Here is a 5,709-nt window from a genome sequence, read left to right on the forward strand (position 1 = left end):
TAAAAACTATATGATGACATATATATGGATATATATATATATATAGTTAACATGATACTATGATAAGTAAACATATCATTAAGTATATTAACAATGAACTACATATGTAAAAACAAGACTACTAACTTAATGATTTTTAAACGAGACATATATGTAACGATTATCGTTGTAAAGACATTTAATGTATATATATCATATTAAGAGATATCCATACATGATAATATCATGATAATATAATAATTTAAAATCTCATTTGATATTATAAACATTGGGTTAACGACATTTAACAAGATCGTTAACCTAAAGGTTTCAAAACAACACTTACATGTAACGACTAACGATGACTTAACGACTCAGTTAAAATGTATATACATGTAGTGTTTTAATATGTATTCATACACTTTTGAATGACTTCAATACACTTATCAAAATACTTCTACTTAACAAAAATGCTTACAATTACATCCTCGTTCAGTTTCATCAACAATTCTACTCGTATGCACCCGTATTCGTACTCGTACAATACACAGCTTTTAGATGTATGTACTATTGGTATATACACTCCAATGATCAGCTCTTAGCAGCCCATGTGAGTCACCTAACACATGTGAGAACCATCATTTGGCAACTAGCATGAAATATCTCATAAAATTACAAAAATATGAGTAATCATTCATGACTTATTTACATGAAAACAAAATTACATATCCTTTATATCTAATCCATACACCAACGACCAAAAACACCTACAAACACTTTCATTCTTCAATTTTCTTCATCTAATTGATCTCTCTCAAGTTCTATCTTCAAGTTCTAAGTGTTCTTCATATATTCTACAAGTTCTAGTTACATAAAATCAAGAATACTTTCAAGTTTGCTAGCTCACTTCCAATCTTGTAAGGTGATCATCCAACCTCAAGAAATCTTTGTTTCTTACAGTAGGTTATCATTCTAATACAAGGTAATAATCATATTCAAACTTTGGTTCAATTTCTATAACTATAACAATCTTATTTCAAGTGATGATCTTACTTGAACTTGTTTTCGTGTCATGATTCTGCTTCAAGAACTTCGAGCCATCCAAGGATCCGTTGAAGCTAGATCCATTTTTCTCTTTTCCAGTAGGTTTATCCAAGGAACTTAAGGTAGTAATGATGTTCATAACATCATTCGATTCATATATATAAAACTATCTTATTCGAAGGTTTAAACTCGTAATCACTAGAACATAGTTTAGTTAATTCTAAACTTGTTCGCAAACAAAAGTTAATCCTTCTAACTTGACTTTTAAAATCAACTAAACACATATTCTATATCTATATGATATGCTAACTTAATGATTTAAAACCTGAAAACACGAAAAACACCGTAAAACCGGATTTACGCCGTCGTAGTAACACCGCGGGCTGTTTTGGGTTAGTTAATTAAAAACTATGATAAACTTTGATTTAAAAGTTGTTATTCTGAGAAAATGATTTTTATTATGAACATGAAACTATATCCAAAAATTATGGTTAAACTCAAAGTGGAAGTATGTTTTCTAAAATGGTCATCTAGACGTCGTTCTTTCGACTGAAATGACTACCTTTACAAAAACGACTTGTAACTTATTTTTCCGACTATAAACCTATACTTTTTCTGTTTAGATTCATAAAATAGAGTTCAATATGAAACCATAGCAATTTGATTCACTCAAAACGGATTTAAAATGAAGAAGTTATGGGTAAAACAAGATTGGATAATTTTTCTCATTTTAGCTACGTGAAAATTGGTAACAAATCTATTCCAATCATAACTTAATCAACTTGTATTGTATATTATGTAATCTTGAGATACCATAGACACGTATACAATGTTTCGACCTATCATGTCGACACATCTATATATATTTCGGAACAACCATAGACACTCTATATGTGAATGTTGGAGTTAGCTATACAGGGTTGAGGTTGATTCCAAAATATATATAGTTTGAGTTGTGATCAATACTGAGATACGTATACACTGGGTCGTGGATTGATTCAAGATAATATTTATCGATTTATTTCTGTACATCTAACTGTGGACAACTAGTTGTAGGTTACTAACGAGGACAGCTGACTTAATAAACTTAAAACATCAAAATATATTAAAAGTGTTGTAAATATATTTTGAACATACTTTGATATATATGTATATATTGTTATAGGTTCGTGAATCAACCAGTGGCCAAGTCTTACTTCCCGACGAAGTAAAAATCTGTGAAAGTGAGTTATAGTCCCACTTTTAAAATCTAATATTTTTGAGATGAGAATACATGCAGGTTTTATAAATGATTTACAAAATAGACACAAGTACGTGAAACTACATTCTATGGTTGAATTATCGAAATCGAATATGCCCCCTTTTTATTAAGTCTGGTAATCTAAGAATTAGGGAACAGACACCCTAATTGACGCGAATCCTAAAGATAGATCTATTGGGCCTAACAAACCCCATCCAAAGTACCGGATGCTTTAGTACTTCGAAATTTATATCATATCCGAAGGGTGTCCCGGAATGATGGGGATATTCTTATATATGCATCTTGTTAATGTCGGTTACCAGGTGTTCACCATATGAATGATTTTTATCTCTATGTATGGGATGTGTATTGAAATATGAAATCTTGTGGTCTATTATTATGATTTGATATATATAGGTTAAACCTATAACTCACCAACATTTTTGTTGACGTTTTAAGCATGTTTATTCTCAGGTGATTATTAAGAGCTTCCGCTGTCACATACTTAAATAAGGACGAGATTTGGAGTCCATGCTTGTATGATATTGTGTAAAAACTGCATTCAAGAAACTTATTTTGTTGTAACATATTTGTATTGTAAACCATTATGTAATGGTCGTGTGTAAACAGGATATTTTAGATTATCATTATTTGATAATCTACGTAAAGCTTTTTAAACCTTTATTGATGAAATAAAGGTTATGGTTTGTTTTAAAATGAATGCAGTCTTTGAAAAACGTCTCATATAGAGGTCAAAACCTCGCAACGAAATCAATTAATATGGAACGTTTTTAATCAATAAGAACGGGACATTTCAGGTGAGACCAAACTTTTTCCCATTAACGAATTATTTCACAAGCCCAATACAAAAATTCTGAAGTAACGGGCCAGATTAAGCGGTCCAATATGAGGCCCGGTACCCACAAGTTCGTGTATCTGTGCTATCACCATTCGACAACCTACAAAACAGGTTGCTTTACAGCTACGTACCTACGTATTTTTTTTGGTTAAATCTTCATTCCATAAATTCAATGATTATGATGGGAAACGATGTAGTGATGAGGGATGTCAACGATTATAATCGTTGATGATGAAGATTAAAATAGGATTATAATTATGATTTAGGATTCATTGTTGATGATGAAGTAATTAGATGATGATATAAGTGATGAAATAATGAAACCCACTTGACTTTCTCCAATCATCGGTTTATCTTCTTCGGGTTTCAGTTTGGGATGTTAAAGAAGATGATGATGATAAATAGTTGATGGTGATGATGAATAAGACTGAAATGGATGATGATATACATGATGTTAATGATATATGATGTTTAGATGATGATGGTTAAGTATGAGAATGATGGTGAAGAACTCATGAAGAAGCAGATAAAAAAACTGTTTTGCGTATGTTAAATATATAAATATACGAGTTATAATAGAAAGATAACAGACGGAGCATTGGTTAGTAGTGTGGTTATTAAACGAGAGGTTGCGGGTTCGAGTCCCGTCGTGGGCAGTTTATATTTTTAGCCTATTTTCAGGTAGTTACTTATCATTATTATTATCTTTATTATTATTGTTATTATTATTATTATTAATTATTGTTATTATTATTATTAACATAGGTAATATTATTTTAGATATTATAGTTATTATCATTATTACTATTATTATTATTATCATTCTTATGATTAAATAGTATTAAAAATATCATTTTTAATAAGATTACTTTTATTATTAAAACTATCATTTGTATTATTATTTTTATCATTATAAGTATTATCATTATTATCATAAAAATAAATATTTTGTATGTAAGGTTATACTTATTACGTATACTATATTAATATTACATAATTTTTTTATAAAATATTACTATCTATAATTTTATATATAATTAGTTTACATATGGTATAAATATATATTTTTTTAACATAATCAAATATATATATAAATATTAATTTTGATACATTATATAATATTTTAAGTATATATAAAAATTTTAATAAATGATATATATATATATATATATATATATATATACATATACATTCTAATAAAATACTTTAATAAGAATTGGATATATAAATATAAAATGCGATCATAATATTTGTTTACTATTATTATATGTGTTAATATTACTTGATAAATAATTGATATAGGTTCGTGAATCCGAGGCCAACCTTACACTTGTTAAATGACGTCATATGTATTTTTACTACAAAATACAGTATGATGAGTTTCATTTGATTCCCTTTTACTCTTTACATTTTTGGGACTGAGAATGCATGCGCTACTTTTACAACTGTTTTGTTAAATGCTTTTGAAATATATTTTGAACTGCGAATACATGCAAATGCTTTATTAACTGTTTTACAATATTTATATGCGTGAGTTTCATTATTCCCTTTTTAAATGCTTTCGCAATATATATTTTTGGGACTGAGAATACATGCGTTGTTTTTATAACTGTTTTACGAAATAGACACAAGTAATTGAAACTACATTCTATGGTTGGATTATCTAATCGAATATGCCCTTTTTATATAGTCTGGTAATCTAAGAATTAGGGAACAGACACCCTAATTGACGCGAACTCTAAAGATAGATCTATCGGGCCCAATAAGCCCCATCCAAAGTACCAGATGCTTTAGTACTTGGAAATTTATATCATGTCCGAAGGAGGATCCCGGAATGATGGGGATATTCTTATATACATATTGTGAATGTCGGTTACCAGGTGTTCAATCCATATGAATGATATTTTTGTCTCTATGCATGGGACGTATGATTATGAGAAATGGAAGTATGAAATCTTGTGGTCTATTAAAATTATGAATTGATTATTTATGTTAAACTAATGAACTCACCAATCTTTTGGTTGACACTTTAAAGCATGTTTATTCTCAGGTACGAAAGAAATCTTTCCCTGTGCATTTGCTCATCTTAGAGATATTACTTGGAATCATTCATGACATATTTCAAAAGACGTTGCATTCGAGTTGTTGAGTTCATCAAGATTATTATTAAGTCTATTATAGTAAGATATATTACGAAATGGTATGCATGTTGTCAACTTTCGATGAAATGAAAGATTGTCTTTTCAAAAATGAATGCAATGTTTGTAAAATGTATCATATAGAGGTCAAATACCTCGCGATGTAATCAACTGTTGTGAATCGTTTATAATCGATATGGACTTCGTCCGGATGGATTAGGAAGGGTCGCTTCAGTTGGTATCAGAGCGATGGTCTTAGCGAACCAGGTCTGCGTTAGTATGTCTAACTGATAAGTCATTAGGATGCATTAGTGAGTCTGGACTCCGACCGTGCCTGCATGTCAAAAGTTTTGCTTATCATTTTGTGTTGAAAATTTCCTGCTTATTATTCATAGGGAATCAATTGCTTATCATTCTTAGTCTAAACACGTTTTACTACATTGACTGCA

The sequence above is a fragment of the Rutidosis leptorrhynchoides genome, chromosome 11 (genome assembly GCF_046630445.1).
Source record: "Rutidosis leptorrhynchoides isolate AG116_Rl617_1_P2 chromosome 11, CSIRO_AGI_Rlap_v1, whole genome shotgun sequence".
Taxonomy (NCBI): Eukaryota; Viridiplantae; Streptophyta; class Magnoliopsida; order Asterales; family Asteraceae; genus Rutidosis; species Rutidosis leptorrhynchoides.